Source organism: Macrotis lagotis, chromosome X (genome assembly GCF_037893015.1).
Source record: "Macrotis lagotis isolate mMagLag1 chromosome X, bilby.v1.9.chrom.fasta, whole genome shotgun sequence".
In the NCBI taxonomy this organism is placed as follows: domain Eukaryota; kingdom Metazoa; phylum Chordata; class Mammalia; order Peramelemorphia; family Peramelidae; genus Macrotis; species Macrotis lagotis.
The window spans coordinates 654,138,894-654,164,235 of NC_133666.1; the positions used below are offsets into that span (position 1 = coordinate 654,138,894).

Consider the following 25,342-nt stretch of genomic DNA (forward strand, 5'->3'; position numbering starts at 1 on the left):
GATGAAAGGATAATGCCAGACCCAGAGATATGGAACCTTGTTCAAAACCAAGGTCAATCTGGTAACCAACATTAAACATCTGTTAGAGGATGGGGAGAACTTAAATCTTGTACATGCCTTGGCCAGTGGTTGAAGATCTTTTGCACCGCATCCATAAGACTATCACCATAAGACTATAGCAAAGTGAAAGAAGAGACCAAAAACACCAAGATCTTTTGTTGTTAGAGTCACCAATACAAAACATGAGCAAGACAGGAAGTAAATAAGTAAATAGAGGTTTGTTTTTGTTTAATCATTTTCAATGAATGTTCAGTTCTTCATGACCCACATTTTGTGCCTGAGGTGGGGGGGGGCGGTTTATTGATAAAAATAATGGAATGTTTGCCACTTCCTTCTCCTGTTCATTTTACAGATGAGGAACTGAGGCAAACAGAGTTAACTGATTTACTCAGGTCACATGGCTAATAAGTATCTGAGGCCAGATGAAGATAAGTGCCAGAGCTCTATTTGCCACCTACCTGCCCTAATAATAAAGACTATGTAGTCAGGGGGAAAAAAATTAAGTAATGGTTTGAGAAAACCTGTAGATAATAGTGAGAAAAATGGAGGGAATTTCCTTCTATCTTTCAAAGAGGAGGAAGAGTGTTCTTGAGAGGAAAGTTTACTTGGTACCTTGAATAAAGAAATCCTACAGTTCTGTTTCTGAAAGTAAGAAGTCATCTGCAGTTGCAATGATAATTAGAGGTACCCCTTGCTGTGATCATTCTCACAACTAAAACATTGTAAGGAACCATTTGTGTGTGTTATTGATTATATTGCTAAGTTGTATAATCAATAAATTTACATTTAATTTGTCCCAGGAGATAAGGAAAGATGATATATAGAGGGATATGAGTAATTGCTTAGGAGAAGTTTTAGTAGTTTAAGAAATGATGATTGATAAACTGGGGTGGAATCTCCATGCTAATGAGAGATGTTGCAATTTAGCAATTAATGGGGGGGGGGGTGGCTACATGGTGCAGTGGATGGAGCACTGGCCTTGGAGTCAGGAGTACCTGAGTTCAGATCCAACCTCAGACACTTAGTGATTACCTAGCTGTGTGGCCTTGGGCAAGCCACTTAACCCCATTGCCTTGAAAAAAAAAATCTAAAAATCTAAAAATTTAGCAATTAATGTTGAAATATTCAAATATATTCCTGGATTACTTTAGTACTCAGGATGATGAGTATAAGTTAAATAGCAGTCTGATGGGATTGTGGTCAATATTGTAAATGAAAAGAGCATTAAAATTAACTCAAAAGTTTGCTGAACTCCTGGGGAAAAGATGAGGAAATTGGATAACAAGAAAAATCACTTTTGGTTTGAGAGGCAAAAGAGATAGGCCTATCTAGAAATGACTGTAATATTGGATTAAAGATTTTGAACTGGAAGGGATCTTAAATGCCTTAGAGTCAAAACTCCCATTGATAACAGAACTGACAAGAGGACAAATGACTTGCCTAAGGTCACACAAGTAGTAAGTAGCAGAGCTGAGATTTGAATTAGGTCCTCCTACTCCAAATCCAGAATGCTTTCTACTTTACCAAATTACCTCCAGAGAAAAAGGTACCAGTAACACTTTAATTTTAAAAAAATAAATAAATAAAATAAAAAAAGAAGGAAGGTCACCATTGACTCACATTTCAGGCCTTACCAGATGAACACTAAAATTAATGCCAAGGAGCAGATTCTTGGGTTCAGGGTAGGTAATCCCATCTGAATTCTTCATTTCAGTTCATGAATATATCCAGGAAAGAGCCGGAATTCAACCTTGAAAAACCACTAAAGCAGGTTAACCAGCATCTTGGGGCAAAAGGGTAATAACCCAAAATATCTAACTAAGAGAAAGTGGTAAAGTGGAAAGGTGAAAAATTTAAGATTAATATAAAGAAATTCTTCCTAATTATGAAAGTTATCCAAAAGGGGAAGGGGCTTTCTCAAAAGGTAGTGGGTTTCCCCTTTCTGGAAACCCCAGAAAACATCTAGAGTTTATAACAGGAAAGGATCTTAGAAGACATCAAGTCCAACTTCCTCATTTTATAGTACCCAGATCAAAGTTCTGGAAGTATATAGACAAACAGAGGTCTAGAGATTATAACTGCACAAGAGAACATAGATGCTCCTAGTGGAACCTAAATTTGAAATCAGATTCTATAAATGAAAATAGAACCCTTTTTTTTATTTGAAGCTAAAAATGTATAAGATAGGGGAATGACTGAGCAAGGATCTTAGATGTACCCAAGATCCTGATTACAGGAGTTAGCTTCCTTCAACATTTATTAAATATTGCCATAGCCTGAGAGTGTTTAATTATCAATTTCCCTCATCTGCCCAGCAAAAAGAATCTGGAAGATAAAAGTTACATGATGTTAGACACCATTTTTCATTATATCTCAAGTACTGAGTATAATTGTTGATGCATAGTAAATGCTTAGCAAATAAATGCTTATTGGGTTGAATTGGATTGGAGCCCAGTAGACTGACCCCTTCCCACCATGTTCCCCTACTCCTGTCTTCTCAGAACAGGTATTAACTACAGTCACCAGCTTCTCACCATTGTTGGTCTGATTTCCTCATTCCTCATTCATCCATCTCCTTATCTCAGCCTAAGACATTTCTGAAATCTCTAAATGATTCCTGTGGAATTCTGTCAGTTCCTAAGAGAGCTCCTGAAGAGAATCTGAGCTCCAGGAAGTGAAAAAGATGAGGTAAGGAGGGAAGAAGACTTCTTCCCCAGACACAAACCTGAGACTGGAGATGGAGTTGTTGGTCTCTCTGAGGAATCACAATGGAAGAAGAAGAGTTCCAGGGAAAATCCCTGGGTCTTTGAGTTGAAATATTATAAGTGAATACCCTGGTAGCTTCCAACTATTGATTGCCTAACTCTCTGGCCCAATTGCCTTTCCCTCTGTTTATCGTGATTGCTGATTCCAAAACCACTTACTTGCCTGAACCTGTAAAATAAGCAAGGAAATAATGAAGAGAAAGGAGAGGAGAGGGCAAGGTAGAAAATAAAATGTAGCCTACAGTCATCAATAGGAACAAAGAAATAAACACCATTCTTCTTTCATTTTGGGGCAGAAGAGGGTATGATGCAGAGAAAGAAAACAGAAATTATCTATAGAAGTTTCAAAAAAATTGAAAAGAAGATCACTGAAGCATTTTTTTTTTGAAGCACCAAAGAGAGCAGAAGATAATCAGGATATCTAAATTTATTGAACTCCTGGTGTATTCTTTTAAAAATAAGTTAAACTATTTCTCCAGCCTGAAATCCCTTCCAGGCTTATAATTCAGAAAAAAAATGGGATAAACAAAGGCTAGAGTCTTCCTGAGAAATGAAGTAAAGGTGGTAAACAAATACAATTCTTGTCTAGGCATTGCTTATTCACCCCTGAAGTGAAAGGTGCCAAGACCCACCTGTGGATAATATATTCTCCTGAAATTCAAGGTTAAGGGGTGGCTAGGTGATGCAGTGGATAGAGCACCAGCCCTGGAGTCAGGAGTACCTGAGTTCAAATCCGGCCTCAGACACTTAATAATTACCTAGCTGTGTGGCCTTGGGCAAGCCACTTAACTCCATTGCCTTGCAAAAACCTAAAAACAAACAAACAAATGAAATTCAAGGTTAAAAATACCAATCACAGAACTTGGTCCAGGAAGAAACCAAGCAGAGAATATTCCATAATGTTAACCCAAAGCTATGCTTTAACACATTGTGATCTTTTCCTTACTCAAGATTTCTTTGTTACCTGAAATCTTGAGGCAAAGAATCATATAGAAGGCATGGGGAACTAGGTAAATTTGGACATGTCTCTCTCTCCAAACTAGAAATGACTTGGATATAATGCAAAATTATGTAAAATTGTAAAATTGTTTCTGGCAGACTTGAGTCTAAATTGCAAAGTACATCATTAGAATATTTTTTTCTTTGACAAAGGACATTGATCAACTACAGTAGGTCAATAAGCATGGTGAATGAAAATGAACATCATTTTGTATGAGGATAAGGTAAAAGAACCTGGAGAATAATGTGACTTCTGAGATAGATAGTGAGAGATGAATAACAAGGTAGTTAAGTGGCATAATAAATAGAAAACCTGAGTTTCGATACTGCAACAGTTTCACCAACTATGTAATTCTGAGTCACAAAACTTGTCTTGGCTTCGATTTCCCTATCTCTAATATGAGGATGATAACAACCCTTATCTCTCAAGGTTGCTGTATGGTTATCAAATATTATCAAATGAGATGATATATGTATACCATTTACAAATCTTTAAAGTCATATTTAAATGTTGGGTGTTATTTTTAATATACCCAAAGGGAGCACCTCCAAAAAGTGACTAGGGTAAAAGATTAAGTGAGAGTTGAGTAAGGTAGGAAATACATGATAACATTGGTTTGTGGGAGTCTCCAGATTTCTGTTTTTCCTTTACATTTAGAGAAGTGAAGGAAAATAAATGAGCATTTATTAAGTGTTTAGCATGGTGTTAAGCATTTTACAAATATTATTTCATTTGGTCTTTTCAATAACCCTAGGAGGTGTGTGTCCTTATTATCCCCATTTTAGAAGTGAGGAAGTCCAATAACTTACCCAGGGTAACACAACTGGTAAGTGTCTGAGGCTAAATTTGAACTCAGACTTAGGAGTAGGTAAAAAAAGAGACGTGCCATATTGGGTTAACCTTCCAAACAGTTAGAAAATCAGGAAGATTACCCTGAGCCTCTGTTAGAGAAGGAAAAGAGGTAAGGTGTGAGATGAGATGCTCCTGGAGTATTATAGAGCTCCACCAGGAACCCAGAATTCAGAGATCAGGTTGGAGTTGAACCTAGGGTTAACCTAGAAGCAGGTCATCTCTGGTTGTCTTGATTTTTATCTTGCCATTGGACTTAGATAACTCTGGAGGAGAGAATGAGGTTTTTAACTTTGGAAAGAAGCTCTCCCTTACTTAAATCCAATTCACTCAAAAGTCAAGACATCACCCTTGTGGGTGGGTGTCTTTTGGTCCTCTTCAAGAAAGAAGAATGGACGAATAACAAACAGCCACAAGGAAAATAAGAATGCTCATTCCAGAGTTTCTCCCTGCCTCTTCCGACCCAAAATTTGATGAAGAATCTCTATGAATTCTAGGGGCGGCTAGGTGGTGCAGTGGATAGAGCACTGGCCCTGGAATCAGGAGCACCTGAGTTCAAATCCGACCTCAAATACTTAATAATTACCTAGCTATGTGTCCTTGGGCAAACCACTTAACCCCATTTGCCTTGCAAAAACCTAAAAAAAAAAAACTCTATGAATTCTAAACACTTGTTAAATATTTCTTCTTTCTTCTTGCCAACTCCAAGGAGGCATATAGAGAAGGGGAACTTGAGAGAGACTGCACCCAAATTACATTGAGGAAAAGTGACCAGAACTTAATCAGTAGCGATTTTTTTTAAATGGGGGTAATGGGAAGAGGATAATTCCTGAAATATAAGGACTTAATAAATAATTGTCTGACTGAGTGAATAAGGAAAAGATAGGAGCTCAAAGAGCAGGGAATAGAGGGGTTTTGTATTTTCAATACTTTGGGAAATTCTTCCAGATTATATCCCTAATCCTTGACCACTAAAGGGAATAGTTTATGTGTGAATAATGAGTGTCATCTAGTGGTCAAATTATATACTACAACTACTTGGTTAACTAATCTTGGAATAGCTTGCCACTCTGTAAAGCAGCAAAAAAGGTAAGAAACAAGCCATATTATTAGGACCAGTTCCTAAAGGTCAGGAGTGGGGATTTCCTATTCTGAGAAATCATTTGGTTTGGCACTCACAACGGGGAATCAAAATTCAATGAATCTAGACGCTTTCCAGTGGTGAATTCATTAAATGTTTGACCAAAACAGCAGACTAATTTTTAAGTTGATAATTTTGTATAGCCTGTGAATGATGTTACAAATATCCAAATGATCCTTGGCAGAAAAAAAAGGTTTTCCACCCCTGCTATAGGTCAAGGAAAGATTTCAGAATAGCTGCACAGTCTCATATGATCTGTAGTCTTCACAGCCAAGTCTGAGACTGAACTATCATAGACTTGTATTGGAGAACAGAATTTCTACCTCGATGGAAATTTTTGAATTGTTATGCAAAGGAATAGGTCAAGACATATAAACCAGACTCTATGACAGAACAACAATCCCAGAAGCAAAATGGAACTCTTTGAAAAGGAACAGAATAACTGTTGAACAGCCAGAGCCTTCCCTTGATTGCTGCCCTGTTGGATGAAACAATCCTCCTTGGAAGAGAAAGAATCACATCCAAAGAATCTAAGTAGCTGGTCAAGTGTCTCTTTCTTTTTCTTTCCCCTTTATCATCCCAAAGAGGGGATAATATTCAAAATTCTCTATTTCTTTTAAGTTTTTAATTTGTTGTTTTCAATAATGCTTGAAATCCATATTTCCCTAGATAAAGATAAGATCAATTTTCATCACTAAGCATTGTGTATCTTTGTGTACAAAGAATATCAAGACAAGGACATTAGCAACTGGAATAAATGCACAAGAATTTAAAGAGATCAGGAAATATTGATGAGACTATTCTAATCTGGAGGTTCTGAACTTTGGTGTTTTTTATTAACAACCTGTGTTCTTAAACTCTCTGAAATTACAGAGAAAGAATTCCATATAGAGCCGAACAGTTCTACTTAGGAAAAAAAAAATAGGAGTTCATTGTTTGCTGTAGCCAAATCCTTAGGAGGTGTGTCTTCTCTCTCCCTCCCTTCAGTTCTTCCCCCTCTTTGAGAAACTATTCCCCAGGCTCCAAAAGAGGGCTAGGAGAAATCAGTGACTAAAAGAAAGATAACACCCCTAAGTCTGACCAATGGGAAGAGAAAGGAATACAGATATTTCTTGCTTCATGTAAATTCACATTACACAAATGACTCTAAGTAAAGAATTCTGAAAAAAAAATCTGCATTTAAAAAAAAGAAAAAGAAAAAAACCTATTGTAAAGTGTTGTGCTCTATCTCCACTCCTGCAGGCTCCTACCCAATTTCACACACACACACACACACACACACACACACACACATATATATATATATAAACACAACCCCCCCCCTTAAAAAAAAAGCCCTTCTGAGAACAGAAAAGCAGAACAACAACCATCCCTATTGGATTGGGGGCTTGAGATCTCTGGTTGGAAAGAGGAGACTTGCTCACTCTGCCCATCTGACCATGTTTTCCCCTGACCCCTCATGTCTGTCCACATACAGGTCCAGCATGTCTGTTCCCAACCCATGACCCAATCCTATCCTCTCTTGTTTGTGTCCAGTCCCCATATTTCTGCTTCCCTGACCTCTCAGTTCTGACTAAGCCCCCACATGTGCTTGAACTATGTGCTGACCCCCTCCAGAGACATGTGGATCATCTTTCTGCTTCCCTCACTTCCTACCTTTCCCACCTCCTCAGGCAAATTGTTTTACATAGAGGTCTGTAGAACAATCCACTTGCATAAGGCAAAAACTATCTGTAGTTCTAGAAAGAATCAACTGCTTCTCAACATTTAGAAAAGGGAAGCAAAAGTACAAATTTGTTCTTTATAGAGATATCTACTGGTTTCCCATATTTGAGTGTACATATGCAGACCTGAAAACATAAGATAAACCACTCAATCCACCAACAAACATTTTTTAAAGTGCCTAGTAAGAGTAATCATAATAGTTTTGCATCAGTCACTAAACTAGGCAGAAGCACTACCCATACTCCTTGCACATTCATTTATTTATTTGATCCTTACAAGAACCCTGGAGACAGATATTATAAATATTATCTCCACTTTACAAATGAGGATAGACAAAAGTTAAACAACTTGTCTGCTGCCTCACATTTAATAAGGATGAAAGACAAGATTCAAACTTAGATGTCTCCTAACTTCAAGACCCTGCGCCCTACAAGACTGTGACCCCTTCTCAGGAAGAAAAACCATAGGAAGCAACATGAGAGAGTTGCCCTCAAGCATCTCAAAGCATGTGTGGATTAGTCTTGTCCTGTCACCAACAAGTAGAGCCATGTAAAAGAAGAATGAGATCGCTAATGAGAAAGTGGTTTTTTTCTGTCTCCTATCTATTTTGTCAAGAGTGGAGTTCCTCCAGAGTTGAGTTAATTCCCCCAGTTAAATTGGTTTCTTTTTTTTTAATTTTTTTAAAGTTTTTGCAAGGCAAGTGACTTGCCCAAGGTCACACAGCTAGGTAATTAAGTGTATGAGGCTAGATTTGAACTCAGGTCCTCCTGACTCCAGGACTGGTGTTCTATTCATTGCTCCACCTAGTCACCCAAGTTGGCTTCTTTTAAAGACCATTTGGGATGAGGTGAATTTTTCCCCCAGACATTGATCTGGCTTACCTTATAATCCAAATCAAAGGGCTTTTTCAGACTTCCTAAACATATTTCTTTGTATTTTGTTAACATATTAATAATTCCATCATGTCTATAATTGCAACAATTAACAAGGGAGGAATCCTGCTTTATCTTTCACCCCCACCTGACTGTAAACTCACCTGTTTGGCATTTAAAAACTCCTGACTCCAACCTATTTGTCTAAATTTATTATAAAAGATGACCCTTCATGCACATAATGATTTGGACAAAATAGGTTTTTTTGGGCACTGTTTTTCATTTACACACTGCATGTTCCATTTCCTTGCCTTTCTACTGACTGTGCTCAGTTCCTAGAATGCTGTTCTGAGTTGAGATTGACAGAGGACAGATCCTCCAGATTATCTTTGGCTCATTAATTTCCATTCTTTAGATCTAATTAGTCTTATGCTACTTAAATGTAATATTATCCAGCACATTTTTGTCCAACATGTCCAAAATGTTATGATGATAATTTTTGTGGAGAATGATTTTTGTGTATTTATGTTCATTTATTTGTTAAATATTTCCTAATTACATGTAAAAAGTTTTAAAATTTGTTTTTAAAATGTTGAGTTTCAAATTCTCTCCCTCCCTTCAGTTCTTCCCCCTCTTTGAGAAAGCAAGGAATTTGATATTGATTATATGTGTGAAGTCTCACAAAACATATTTGCATATTTGTCATGTTGCAAAAGAAAAAACACACCAAGAAAAATAAAGTTTAAAAAATTACATTTCAATCTCCACTCAGATTGCATTCATTTTCTCTCTAGAGGTGAATAGCATTTTTCATCATGGGTCCTTTGGAATCATCTTAAATCATTTGTCTTCATCAAAGTACCTAAGTCTTTCACAGTGCTCATACTTACAATATTGTACAATGTTCTCCTGGTTTTACTCACTTCATTTTGCAAGACTTTTTCTTAATAAGCTCCTGGGAATTGAGCATAATGTAGTAAGAAAAACACAAGATTTGAATTCAGAGGTCTTGGGCTTGAATCTAGGCTCTACTATTTGTTAATATATAACCTTTGATAAATAATGTGGTCTTTCTGGGCCTTAGTCAATTCATCTATAAAATGGGAAGGAGGGAGAGGAATGAAATTGGAACAATTGAACATGCCTCTCATTCAGTGCTTCCCATTGGAACATACCTCTGTTCTCTTGGCTGATATAGATTGCACATAAGGTTTTCTATGTTGTTCCTAGGACCCAGAGGAATTGTATCATTAAACCAGCTCTGTGAGTATGGGTCTGGAATGGGGAAGGAGAAGGTCTTTAGGAAAGAAAGGGTGAAGAGCCCCAAATACGGAATTTGAAGAGCTGGCGTTGAAGCACCAAGCAAAATTAGTTTCCAGTCATCTGTAATCTCTGTGAATTTGTCTTCTGAAAAACACTGTGCATCTTAACAGAAACATGGGGGTGATGATCAGCCTGGATGGACTTGCTCATACCATCAGTGCAACAACCAGAGACAATTTTGGGGTATCTGCGATGGAGAATACCACCTGTATCCAGAGAAAGAATTGTGGATTTTGAATAAAGACCAAAGACTAATACCTTCAATTTAGGGGAAAAAACTGTTATCTTATTGTGTAATTTTGCTATCTCATACTTTATTTTCCTTCCTTAAGGATATGATTTCTCTCTCATCACATTCAACTGAGATCAATGTATACCATGGAAACAATGTAAAGACTAACAGAATGCCTTCTGTGGGAGGTATGGGGAGGAAAGCAAGAATGGGTGGGGGGGATTGTAAAACTCATAAATAAAATCTTTCTTTAAAAAAATTTGTCTTCTGAGATATATAAAACTTAACTCTTTTCCTTTTAAAGCTAGAGCTTGTGCTCTAAGATCAACTGCAAGCAAAAATGATCTAACCCCTTGCCAAATATTCAAATCTCCCAACAGCATGTCTCCCAACATCACAATACCCCAGGATACCACCATGCTGGCAACTCACATTCCATCTATGGCTTTCCCGAGGGAGAGCTGTCCTGAGTGCTGAGTATGAAGGCATTCACCCAGAATCATCGGCGTTTTTGTGACTGGGAATCCTGATTAGAAACAATACCAACTCAAAGTCTCAGTTTTGAGTTGACCTGGAGAAATGGATTCATTTATTTCTTCTATAAGGTAATGAATACCTTCTGCCCTTTTCATTAGAGGAAGCTAGGTGGCACTGCAAACAAAGAATACTGAGTCTGACGTCAAGAAGACTGAGTTCAAATCCAACTTCAGACAATTATTAGTGTATGACCCTAGGCAGATCATTTAACCTTTGTCTATCTCAGTTTCCTCAACTGTAAAATGAGAATAACAATAACACCTGTTTCCCGGCACTATCTGTATTACAGATATTTGCAAAATCATGAATATAGTAAGAGTGTGTGTGTGTTAGAAATCTGAATTTTGAGACACCTCTATCACTTTCTGATAGTGTGTATCACACTCAAGTAAATAAACTGTGATTTACCTATATGTCTGTATCCTTTGGGCACTGGCTAGCAAGGATTCTGAAAATTCTCATGACCAAAGATGTGGGAAGAGACTAATGGTAGGCAGACCAACCAGCAGACTATTGCAGGTAATGAGGAACTCTATAAGAATGATGGCAACAACAGAGAAGAGAAGGGAGCACATTCAAGATATATAGAATCAATGACCTGGGCAATAGATTAGATATGGGGAGGGTGCTACAATTCTGGGGTTACCAGGAAGGATGGCAGCATTGTTGGCGGGTTTGAGGAGGGATTTAAAAAGTTTGAAAGGGGGGGCAGCTAGGTGGCACAGTGGATAGAGCATGGGCCCTGGAGTCAGGAGTACCTGGGTTTAAATTCGGCCTCAGACACGTAATAATTACCTAGCTGTGTGGCCTTGGGCAAGCCACTTAACCCCATTTGCCTTGCAAAAACCTAAAAAAAAAAAGTTTGAAAGAGCTACTAGAGAGAGTGAGATAGGGTATCTCTCTAGGAGTAGCTAAGTGGTGAAGTAGATGGAACCTTGGCCCTGGAGTCAAGAGGACCTGAGTTCAAATCCAACTTCAGACTCTTAATACTTACTTAGCTGTGTGCCCTTGGGCAAATCACTTAACCCCACTGCCTTGCAAAAATTTTTTTAAAAGAGAGTATCTCTTTAGGCATCCTCACCTCCACTTTTACCTGCTCACATTCAATGAGATAGTAAATGTTACTCTTGCTCCTTGACCAGGGACAGTACAAGCACAGAAATCCCCAGAATAATTTTCCTTCTTTTTCCATCTCATCATTCACACCAAAAACCCTTCAGGTCAAAGGAATTAGAAATCTGAGTACTCTGAGGAAATGTGTACCCACACATATTCCAACATACTAAGTCTCTATAACCATTTATTCCTAAGCTCTCTGGTGTTTTTGTTAGGAATGAGTGCTATATTTTGTCAAAAACTTTTTTCAGCATCTTTTGAGATAATTTTTTAATTGATATGATCAAATATGCTGAAAGTTTTCCTAAATATTAAATCAATCCTGCATTCCTGGTATAACCTTATCTGATCATAGTGTGTTATCCTGATGATAACTTGTTGCAATCTTTTTGCTAATTTTTTATTTAAAATTTTCGCATCAATATTCATTGGGGAAATTGGTTTATGATTTTCTTGCTCTTTTTGACTATTATAAAAGAAGTTTTTCAAAGTGCTTTCAAAGTATGCTTTGCTCTGCATTAAAACTCCATAGGTTTTCTCTGGATGTGGATGGCATTGCCCATAACAGTTCTTTGAGGATCAAGGGATCTCTGAACTGCTGAAAGGACCCATGTCCATCATAAATGGATCATTTCACAATGTTACTGTTAATGTGTACATATGGTATTCTTTGTTCTACTCACATCACTCAGCATCAATTCATGCAAATCATTCTTTTTTGGGGGGGGGGAGTGGCTAGGCAATGGGGTAAAGTGACTTGCCCAAGGCCACACAACTAGGTAATTATTAAGTGTCTGAGGCTGAATTTGAATTCAGGTCCTCCTGACTCCAGGGCCAGTGCTCTATCCACTGAGCCACCTAGCTGTCCTGTTCATGCAAATTTTTCCAGGATTTTTCAAAGTCCTCCTGCTCCTGATTTCTTATAGAATATTAGTACTCCATCACATTCATAAATCACAAGTTGTTCAGTCATCCCCCCAATTGATAGACATCCCCTCAATTTCCAATTCTTTGCCAGTACAAAAAGAACTGCTATAAATATTTTTGTACATGTGTATCTTTTCCCCTTTTTTTATGATCTCTTTGAAATATAGACCTAACAGTAGTATTGCTAGATCAAAGGGCATATGCAGTTCCCATCCTGTGCCCAGGTAGTAGGCCCTTAAGTCTAGATAACTCCCTCACCAACTTTTTGGGTCTAGGCAGTAGTCCTACAGATCCAATAATGTCCCTCTAGTGCTAGTTGGTCTTCCAGGAATAGTTTCCAACAAATGGATAATACCATTCCTCTTTACTTCCAAGGGGCCCTCTTAAATAGGCCATATAATCATCATGATAATAGGTACATTTCCAAAGTTGCTGTACCTCCTTCCACTGCAAGTTTTTATATCAATGTCTTTAGAAAAGTCTTCCTGGCTCCAAAATCCAAACTAAATTCCTGATTTTGTGCCATTGGATAAACCCTAAGAATAGCTAATATACCTAGTGGTATTCCTTAAATTATCTTTCTTGCAAATGGCCATTTCAACACTTTCCTTGCAAATCCATACTAACTCATAATCATTTTCCCTTAACAAATGCCCCAGTTTGCACATCTTTACAAGGGATCCAGGTACAATCATTCATCTCACATGAGTCTGAGTTCACCTATCTCTAAGTTGTACAGTTCTGAATTGATGTGCCCTGCTTCTGGACATGTCCAGACATTTGCTACTCCCCAGGCAAATATCCTAGCCAGTCACTTATAAACAATAGTCACCCTGAACTGACTCAGTCACATGCCACTGGTATCTCTCTCCTCTGGATCAGAATCCTGTGTCACCATGCACCTCTGACAAGGGACTGAGAATCTAGGCCAGACCCAGGGGTACCCAAGGCCAATTCTCAAACTGCTGTGAAGTATGGCAAGTTTACAAAAGACTGTGCATTGACTTTTTTTTTTTAGGATTTTTTGTAAGGCAAATGGGGTTAAGTGGCTTGGCCAAGACCACATAGCTAGGTAATTATTAAGTGTCTGAGACCGGATTTGAACCCAGGTACCTCTCACTCCAGGGCCTGTGATTTATCCACTGCACCACCTAGCCACCCTGGGCATTGACTTCTGCCAGCTAGACTCTCCTCCCACCTTTACTAACAACCTGTTGTCTAAATCAGATAGGACTCATTCCCTATACAGACTCACATAGCTATAATAATGTCACCCAATAATCTCCCTCTTTCTTTCTCAATGGAGAACATTTTCACCCTGCCTCCCCTCCTTTCCATAAGGAGAAGGGCATAAGTAGGGGTGTCATCCTTACAGAGTCAAGGGGAAGTTACAGATAAACAATGTACACATAGATGAGAGATGGTGGAGATAACTGGTCCAGTGTCTCTCCTCTCCTCTTCTCTTCTCCCTTGGAGACATCCAATGTCCTTCAGCAGCTTCTGAATCTGTTCCAAAAAGCCCTCTCCAGCTCTGACTCCTTGAGACCTTGTCTTCTGGTAGAGAAACTGCTTAACATCTTATTCAGATCAAAACACATGCTTCCATCACTAAACAATGAGATTCTGGAGCTTATTACAATTTACATTTTGCCTTATTGCCATATTGACACACATAGTTCACTTTTAACACAGACTTCCATTAGTATTTTACTACATGAGCAAACTCACAAGCTTGAGTCAATGTGATCATTCTCATTGGGAATTTGCTCCATACACATACATTCAACAGTCGTCTTTGTTCTAAGAGTACCCAGCATCTGGCTTAAAATAAAACAATTTTAACCTTTGCTCTCATTACAATAATAACTCAAACAGCCTTAATCAAAATGAATTTTTTTCTCCCAAATATTCCCATATTTTCCTTTTCCTGGTATACTTTTCTAACACACTCATTTCTTCAAACTAGAACTTGAAACTGTAATTATCCTAAGAATTTCCCATTCTTCTTACCTAAATATCCTCTCTAATACAAAAACTAAAGAAACTTAATTCCTGTCTTAGCATGTAGCTGATAGCAGGTGTCAGAGCCAGACACGTAACCCATCTCTGGCTATTAGATCTAAGAGATATTATCCAAATGTCATTTTGGGGAAATCAAGTCAAAGGGGTCCAACCTCAGTCATATTGAGAAGCTGCCCCTTAGGCTGCCCATCCCTGTCACCTGACATCCTTGACCCATTGGCTTTCTTGGCTCCAAGAACATAACATTTACCCAGTAGCATTTCTTTTTGTTGACCATTCTGGTATCTGACATAGGAGAAAATTAAAAGTCCTGTGATCTAAAATAGTTGTCTTAACTAATTAGAACTTCCAGTGAAAGCAATTCAGTAAATTCCAATTATAATCTTAATAGAGTCCATATTAACGAAAGCCCTACCTGAAGTTCAATTATCCTTCCTGGGTTTTTGCCTAAAACCTGGTATTCTAACTATGACTGGCCCTACAGGCCTGGCTCCTACCTCTTACTAGAGACATCGCTTTTTCTGAAATCATATCTACTCCATCTCTATAAAGATGACATATCAGATTCCCCTTGGCTAGAGAAACCTCCTGTTGTATCTTACAACAAATAAATTCCTCCTTTGTCCAGGAGATTGCACAGAGAAATATCAAATTATCTTGTGTTTATCTTTCCTACATTATATAGTGTTCTCACTTCAAAGCAAATAACTACTGCTTTGGAATATATATATATATACACAAAATATTCCCAATTCACATACATAGCTAGAAACTTCTATACATAAAATTGTTTACCTACTCATCAACATACAAATGGTTATTTTTCCCAAGGCAATTGGGTTAAGTGACTTGTCCAAGGTCACAGAGCTAAGCAATCATTAAATATCTGAGGCCTGACCTGAACCCAGGTCTCCTGACTCCAGGGCCGGTGCTCTATCCACTGAGCCACCTAGCCACCCCCTAACATACAAATTACTTTTCAGAATTCTTTAAAACCATTAAAACATCTTAGGTAGCCTTAAATTTCCAACATGCGTTATTGATTTCATTATAACAGAATAGTAATAAGAGTAACAGAGTAACACACAAATTACTAGATTGTACAAAGCAATCACTCCATTCATGAACCCACAGATCTATCCCAGAAAGAGCCATACTTTTTCATATTTCCCTTATTGCCCTTCGAATCAATCAGACTATAGTCCCAGGCTTTAACAATACAGAATTTAAATAACATATTCACCATAGATAACTAAATATTGCAAATATAATCTCTTTGCAGTTACAAAAGAATATCACATAACTGATAAAAACATCTTATTCATCAATAAGTTGCCTTACAATAGGGCCCACAATTGCAATTTGTTCAGAGCCCCTCCATCAGCTGCCTGCAGTTACCAAGAGAGAAGTCCACATTCTTGACTTCTTTAAACATGCATTGTTAATAGACATTAAACATTAAGATTCTTATTTAAACATCTCATTTCCCTTAGAACAAGAGCAAAATGTATATCCCATGTTCTTTACACTTTTGTCTCTTTATCCAAATTCTCAGAATCCAATCTCATACATGATACATTTAAAACCCCAATGTAATTACAACTCAACTAACTTTCCAACAGTTAAGTTTGATAAAAACTTTAGAGTACTTTACACAGAGAATCCATCACTCATATTCCAAAAGCTCTATCCAAAATAAAAATAGAATTGTTAGCATTATTAGGCTTAACATTAAAACCAATTAGAGCTTTTCTCCAAAATAAATCAGTAAACATCCCTGATAACCTAGGTATTTCTCTTCTTAGTAACCCAGTACCATTTTTCTTTAACCCAAAGGTATTAGAGTAGTTTAAAATCCCAAACCACATTAACTCCTTGCAAAAGTTACAATAGTGTTAAAATAGTTTAATCACAAAATAATTTAACAGTCTAGGTTATTTAATTCCTCCCATTCTGTACAAATTTTGTAAGAATGTTACAACACTAGTATCCCTCTTTTAAAACCCTCAGCATGCTTCCCAAAACTCTAGTTCAGAAACTTTAAAAACAATAGGAGTGGCCGGCTAGGCCGGCTAGGTGGTGTAGTGGATAAAGCACCTGCCTTGGAGTCAGGAGTACCTGGGTTCAAATCTGGTCTCAGACACTTAATAATTACCTAGCGTGTGGCGTTGGGCAAGCCATTTAACCCCATTTGCCTTGGGGGGAAAAAAAACTAAAAAAAAAAACCTAAAAAACAATAGAAGTCACCACTCAGGCCACATGGCCAGCAGATATTCATTAAAGGTGATCTCCTTTCAATAAAGGAGTCTCTTAATCCCTGGATCTTATACATTTTTTTTCTTTCCTATCAGACATCCCACCTGTGAAGGGATCTTTCCCTTTAAGGCTTAAGCACTTGTGCTCTCCTGTCTCCCCCCCATCCCTCCATGGGTGGGTGGGGCAATTAGGTAGATTCAGTCTAGGGTTCAAGTCTTAACAAGATGGTGGATGGCATCAAGACCACCACATGTGCACCCATCACCCCTTCCCCTCAACCCAGGGAGAAAGCATGGGATCTTTCCCAGACACTCCTAAGGATAAAAAAATCTTCCCCCCCCTAGAACTTCTCAATCTTTCCCTTAAAGGTTCTTTCTTCTCTTAAACTCTTCTAAACTCTCCCCAAACCACAGCTTTTTCTCTTTAGGAATCCCCCTCCCTTCCCTTAACTCTACACACCTAGCACAGCGACTACTGGCTCAGTGAGGGAAGGCCTGATTTCCACGTCAGGGGCCACTGCACACTACTTCCTTCTCCCCCACCTTCTGAAACTCCTGGGCCTAACTCCCCAGCTATACCTCTTTTAAAACTTGAGCTGGGTCCTCAGACCCAGAGTTGGCTTAAAGAGACACGTACACAAGACAGGACAGAACAAATACACACACTCCCGGGGGAATGTTCAAACTCACTCACACAGCACTGGATCTAATCAGCTTCCTTAATTTAGAAAGCATTTCTTTTTCTCCTCTCTCCAGACTTTCCCTTTCCTCTTGGGCCCTGCTGTTAGCCTCCTCCTCTCTAGGAGCAACCAGAGGATCCCACCTAGTTTTTTTTATCTTTTTCTAACTTGCTTAGAAATAATTTAGCATCCCCAATTATCCAGCATGCTGCATACTTCACCTCCTCTTTATTTAAAAGTACCTTATGGTTCACTGTTCATCAGACCCAAGCCTTGGCCACCAGACAGACTGTCCTTGGATGGGGATTTGTGGCCATTCAGAATAGCAGTATCTGATGAATTTACTTTTCTCTTTACCCTGGACAGCATCCTCACTGTCACAGCTAGCTCATTTCCTACCCAAAGGCCTCTCCTTGGGTATTGGATTGGGGGGGGGGGTCTCTTCCTCTCCTCCCTGAGGCACCTTTTCAACCTCTGGCCTCACATCTAGGACTTCCTTTCCTGGAATTGTCTACAATCACCCTTGAAAGATAAAAACCAAAGTTTCCCTACCTTTCTGGGTCATTTCCACAGTTTTCCATCACTGTCCCTGTCAATGGCAGGGTTTCAGGTTCATTCAGAAATCCACCTGAGGGAACCCTAGAAAAGAGGATCTGGCTTGAAATCATGATATGAGTGCTCCTTCCCCGGTCTCTTCTGGAGCTTTCTTGAGGGGTTCTGAAGATCCTGGCATGAGCTCCCAATTTGTTATAAATGAATGAAAAGAAAAACCTGCTAGAGTGAGAGAAAATTGTATATTTTACTCACGACCCTTGCAAGATACACCTTACCTTTCCATGATGTGCCCCTAATTTGATCCCCCCCACACACATCATAGGACACATGATATGCTAAAGAACCCAAATCATCGGGGGGGGGGGGGGTTAATATTCAATTACCTAATTGTACAAACTCAGTAGCATTAGGTGAAGATCTCTAGGTCACTTTTGACTGGTTGAGAACCAGTTTGGGGTTTGGTATCCCTGGAATGGGATTAGGAAAACTCTTCCAGTCTTGTGATTGGCAGGGCCATTCCCCCTTTGTAATGGATTCCCTAAGGGCTCCCCTCCACACCATGTGAAGACCAATACCCTACATTTCTCACAATTGCCTATGGTCATAGTTGCAAATTGACCTCCAGAATGGTTGGAACAGTTCACAACTGTTCACAACAGTCCATTGATTTCCCATATCCTCTCCATTCTATTAAGTTCTTAAGACTAGCCATAATGTTAAATATAGGACCACAGGTTGCAATACATATGGCAGACTGAACCAAATTAAAATCTAATTGGGAAATATTTAACTAAAAACATTTATATAAAATAGAATAATTTTGATGTGTGGTTTTCTAAGTCTATATTAAGTTAGCAGGAATCCTTAGATTTGTTTTAAAGATCTCCTTTTCTATTTGAATTTAATATCACTAGTCAACAAAACAATAAATCCAGTCCTTATTTGTATTATTTCCTGAGGTATAAATGTTCACCCTGTAACAATCAAATCCTGGGCTAACTTCTAGCACACCTTCAGGAACTCCCCACATACAAAATACAAGAAGTTTTCCTCTACTTCTCCTCAATTCACCCACCCCCTGCATAGATGGGTAACAACTAAGATTCATTCATTTCTCACAAGTAAATCTAAATCCTTGTCTACTTAACGTTTTGGCTCAGGTTTCTTGTTCAATTTGATCTAGAGTTTAAAATATGTCATTAGCATATCCTATTTCATAACTCTGCCACAGCTGGTTCATATTTCCCATCTATATTTATCTCCTTATCTTAAGTTACTTAAAAAAGAAAACATACATTATAATTCTAAATACATAAAATTTGCATTTAAAAGATATGTTTGACAACTGCTTTTCGACTCTATTCAGGTTGCAGCTTCCATTTATTAATAGAACAACACTTCCCTGAGGTTGTTGGCAGTAGAGAGTTAAGAAATATTTCCTGCAACTTCAATTTTGGTATCAATTTCCTGAAATCTCAGGGTTGTTTTTGATGTTCATTTCTCTTAGTGATTTGAAACATGTGTTTGAAAATATTTTGAATTCCTTTAAGAATTATTTGTTCAAGGGGTGGCTAGGTGGCGCAGTGGATAAAGTACTGGCCTTGGAGTCAGTAGTACCTGGGTTCAAATCCAGCCTCAGACACTTAATAATCACCTAGCTGTGTGGCCTTGGGCAAGCTACTTTAACCCCATTTGCCTTGCAAAAAAACCTAAAGAAAAAAAGATGCCCTAAAAATTGTCTTCTATACCTAACCCTGATCTACTTTACCATAGCAGACAGGGGTCCTAACCTGTAGTGGAAGCAAAATATACAAAATTTTTGCAAAACTGATTCCATTCAATTCCATTAGTCCATGGAATATGCATATGCTTATGGACAACAAAAAATACAGTAGATCTGAAAGGTGAATAGTTCTTGATATGAAAAAACTCAGCAGGTATAACATCCAAATAGCAACCCTGAGTGAAATAGAAATAACAAATGAAGCCAGCTTACTAAAGTTGAAGGTGGATACACATGTTTCTGGAGTGGCCACAGTGATAAGGAGTGCTATGAAGCTGACACAGGGATGAAATTGATTCTAATCTGGTCAAAAATTTTGAACACCTCCCTAAAGGAGTAAACAACAGATTCATGACAATGTATTTGCCACACCACCATCCTAAGTGCATATACTCCTACAATGTTGAATGCCAATAAAGTCAAAACAAGTTTATGAAGACCTGGAGACCTAGGAATTCTGGGAAGATAGTGTAGTAAATCAAAAATTTTCCAGGCTCTACAAATTTCCTCAACAGACAGAATATTGCCACAAAATGAAAATAGGGAAGCAAAAATCAAGGGCTAAAACAGTTGTCCTTCCAAGATATCTTGAGAAAACCTTAAAGAAGATTCCAGAAGATGCAGTGAAGTGCAAACACCTCCAGGTCGCTTCCACTGAATCAACAAACAATAAACCCTGTGGGAAGCAAACTAAACCTCAAGAAAGTCACCTCAAGAACTGTCACCTTTACTGAGTGAGGAAAGATTGAAGGATCTTCTACTGGTTCAGGAGGTCTGAGTTAGATTCTGTCCAGACCCAATATCTGGCTGTACTTTAGGTGAGGAAGGGACAAGCAGGGACACTGAACATTTTGGTGAAAGCATGACTGGGACTTAGGGGAGGAAGAGAAAAAAAGTCTGAGGTAGAACTCCCAGAAGGATTTCAAAAAGACCTGAGGATTAGAGCAACTTTACCCACAATGTGGAATTAAAATTTGATTATTCCAAATATTAAACTGCTAAAAATAAAATAAGAAATTAAAAATAAAAATGAGTGAGCAAAGGAAAAAGATCTGGCTATTGATAGCTACTTTTATATTCAGAGGAAGATAGTGACATTAAAAGAAAAGCTGGCTCTTTCCTGCGGGAAAAGAAAACCGGTGGCGGCTGGGAGGGGCGAGTCCGGGGACGGGGCCAGGACCGGGCCTTGGCTACCGCAAGGCCTCCCTGAGGCTGCACCCGGACCTTGTGGCCGAGGACGGCCGGGAAGGAGGCCACCCGCCACTTCCAGATCCTGGGCAAGCCCTCTACGATCCTGAGTGACCCCGAGGTGCGGGCGGCATATGACCAGCAGAGCGCGGTGGACTAGGAGTCGGAGGTGCTGAGCCAGGAGCGGGACTGGGTGGCCCACTGGCAGCTGCTCTTTAGGGAGATAACTTTTGAGGACATTAAGACCTTTGAAGAGAAGTACATTGGTTCAGAAGAAGAGCTAGCTGATATTAAACAAGCCTATATGGACTTCAAGGGCAATATGGATCAAATCATGCAGTCTGTATTATGTGCAGAATACACTGACGAACCCAGAATATGGAACATAATACAACAGGCCATCGATTCTGGAGAAGTTCCACCCTTTAAAGCTTTCCTCAAAGAGTCGAAGCAAAAAATGAATGCAAGGAAAAGGAGGGCTCCAGAAGAAGCCAAAGAAGCAGAAAAGACCAGAAAGGAGCTGGACCTAGGGGATGAACCAGGTGATCTAAAAGCACTTATCCAGAGCAGAAAAAAGGATCGAGTAAAAGAAATGGACAGTTTTCTGGCCCAGATGGAAGCAAAGTACTGCAACTCTTCCAAAAAAGGGAAAAAACCAACTGACAAGAAAGGAAAAAAATAATGAAGCAATGCTTTTGTTTCTTCAGTGGGCCTTCTATTTAACTGGTACTCCCTCACCTACCGAATAAAATGAGAAAATCTTTATTATTAAAAAAAAAAAAAGAAAAGCTGCTCCTAATCTAAAGAATAACACAAATAATAATTAAGCCAAAAAGAAATCTTGGAAGAATTCAAAAATCAAACAAGAGTGAGGGGAAAATTAGGGGAAAAAATAAAAGCAATTCAAGAAAATTATGAAAAGATAGTTAACCAATTGGGGAAAAAAGTTACAAAATCTTAAAGAAGAAAATAAAAAGGAATTCTAAAACCAAATGAAAGAATGAGGAAAAATAGAAAAAAAATAAAAAAGTAATCCAAGAAAATTCTGAAAACAAATTTAATCAATTAGAAAAATAGAAATAAAATCTTAAGGAAGAAAATAAATCCTTGAAAACTAGAATTGGGCAAATGATACTGAATGATATTATAAGATATTAAGATATAATAAAATTAGAAAAAATAGAAGAGAATATGAAACATCTCATGAGAAAAAACAACTGATCTGGAGAACAGGTAAGGAGAGACAATATAAGAATTGTCAGACTACCTGAAAATTATGATCAAAAAAAAAGAATCTGGATACAAGATTCAAGAAATTATTAAGGAAAATTGCCCTGAAGTTCTAGAACAAGAAGGCAAATTAGAAATAGAAAAAAAATCTACCAGTTAACATCTGAAAGAGAATATAGGGAAGAAACTTACAGGAATGTCATATTTAAATTTCAAAATTCCCAAGACAAAGAGAAAATATTTTAAGCAATAAAGAAAAAATTTTAAACATTGCAGAAAATCAATCAAGATTTTATAAGACTTAGCTGCTTCAACTCTAAAAAAACATATTTCAAAGACCAAAGGAGTTAGAATTGCATCCAAGAATAACTTATCCATCAAAGTTTAGTACAGTTCTGAATAAAAAAATTATATTTGACAAACTGAAAAACTTCTAGGTATTTGTTACAAAAAGACCAGAATTCAATGGAAAGTTTAATATTAAAGATCCAGAAGAGATACAAGGAAATATTTAAAATCAAACTGTTCAGTTATGATATATGAAATTATTATTAGTAGTAATAGTAATCTTAAAACTTATTACTAAAGTAGTTTGAATGAAAGGTTGAGACTGAGTATGATGAGGTAATTAGAAAAAACAAAATTGGGTAGGAAAAGGTTAAAAAGGCAAAATTATCTCTTGAAAACAGGGTGTGAAAGGAAGAACTGATATAAGAGGAAGCAGATGTGGGGTGAAGGACTGGCAATAGTGAAATCTAACTCATCTGGGTTGAAGAGGAAACAGATCTGAAGAGGTTTAGAAGTCTTCTGAACTTCTAGAGTGGTTGGAAAACTGGAGGATAGAATGTGAGACTTTTAGAAAGGTATATAGATTGATATTAGGAAGATGGGGTGAATAAATAAGAAAGCATCTTTTAAAGGGATGACTAAAATAAGGAATAAGAGAATAAGGGGAGAAGATAATGTAACAGTCATAAGGTAAAAAGAGAGAATGAGGGGGGAAAATAATGAGTAAAAATATAGTAGGACATTCACAAATAGCAATTATCACTTTGAATGTGAATTAGAAAAAATAAGAACAAAATTCATTTGTTAAAACAAATAAGTCAAGCCAATTAAAAGGAGGTTTAACAATAACAGATCTTAAATTGTATTATATATTGTTATATATATTGTTAAATCTATCTGGTACTGGCTAAGAAAGAGAAAGGTAAATCAGTGGAATAGAGTACACATTCAATTTACAGCAGCAAATAAACAAAATCTTCTATTTGATAAGTGCAAAGATTTTGATATTTAGGGATAAGAATTCATTATTTGGGGGCGGCTAGGTGGTGCAGTGGATAGAGCACCAGCCCTGGAGTCAGGAGTACCTAAGTTCAAATCCAGCCTCAGACACTTAATAATTACCTAGCTGTGCAGCCTTGGGCAAGTCACTTAACCCCACTGCCTTGAAAAAACTAAAAAAAAAAAAAATTCATTATTTGGTAAAAATTGTTGAGAAAAGGGCTGGCTAGGTGGAGTAGTGGATAAAGCACAGGCCCTGGAGTCAGGAGTACCTGGGTTCAAATCCAGTCTCAGACGCTTAGTAATTACCTAGCTGTATGGCCTTGGGCAAGCCACTTAACCCCATTTGCCTTGCAAAAACCTAAAAAAAAAATTGTTGGGAAAACTCAAAAACAGTATTGGACATAGATCAATGTTTTAAATCATTCACCAAAAATAAGAAAAAATGAATACATGATATAGATATAGAGATTTTTATAAGAAAAATCAGAACATAGAACATCAGACTTATAGATAAATAAGAACAAACAAGAAATTGAGAGCAAAATTAGGTGTAAAATAAACAATCTTGATTACACTAAATTAAAAAGACTTTGCATAAGTAAAATAAATGTATCCAAGATTATAAGAAAAGGAGGAAATGGGGGAAGTTTTCTATAGATAGTTTATCAGATAAAGTTTTCTTATCAAAAATATATAAAGAACTTTATTAAATCTATAAAAATAAGTCATTCCTCAATTGTTAGATGATGAAAGAATGGAAAAAGGCAGTTTTCTGAAGAATATATCAAAACAATTTATAGTCATATGAAAAAATGTTCCAAATCATTATTCTCATTCTTTTTTTATTATTATTAGGCAATTACTAAGTGTCTGAATCTAGATTTGAACCCAGGTCTTTCTGACTCTGTCTGGGACCAGAGCTCTATCCACTGTACCACCTAAGCTGCCCCTCCAAATCATTATTAATTAGTGAAATGCAAACTAAAACAGTCTTGAGATACCATTTTACATCTACTAGATTGATTAAAATGATAGAAGGTAAAAGTGAAAAATATCAGAAGGAACATGGAAAAATTGAAACACTAATTGTTGAGAAATCATTGAGGGAATCATGAAAAGATTCAATGATTTTTAGAGAGCTGTATGGAATTGTGCCCAAAGAGTTATTAAACTACCTATATCCTATGCCCAGCAGTACCACAACTTGCCTATTTATGAAGATAATTAGGGGAAAAGGAAAAGAACCTTTTTGTTCTAAAATATTTATAGCAGTTCCCTTTGTAGAGGCAAAGAACTTTGTTCTTTGAGGAATACACATCAACTGGGGAATGACTGAGCACATTGTGATATATGATTATAATGAAATGCTACTGTGCTATAATGAGCTCAGTGATTTTAGAAACATATGGAAAGATGTATGAAATAATGAAGAGAAAAATGAGTAGAACCAAAAAATGTGTATACATTGCAGTAACAGAGATATTGTTTTAAGAACAACTTTGAGTGAATAATTTATTTTAACTATTACAAATACCCAAATTAACTCTAAAGGTCCTATTAAAAAAAATCTCTCATCCACAGAAAATACTGATGAATAGAAGTATGCATAGAACAATTTTATATATATCTATTAGTGTCTAATGGTAGCCATCTCTAGGGGTACAGGGTGGGAGGGAGAAAAGAAAAAAGATATTTACATGATAATTTTCCAGGAATAATATTTGAATGGAATTTCTGTCATGTTTTTAATTGTATTGTTATATAAATACTTGTTTTATTCCATAAATTAAAA

The 25,342-nt window shown here is 37.4% G+C and overlaps 1 pseudogene; it reads left to right on the forward strand.

Annotated features, from left to right (window-relative positions):
* The first annotated feature begins 10,974 nt into the window (after positions 1-10,974).
* Positions 10,975-21,755, forward strand: LOC141499558 (dnaJ homolog subfamily C member 9 pseudogene; annotated as a pseudogene).
* The last annotated feature ends 3,587 nt before the right edge of the window (positions 21,756-25,342 follow it).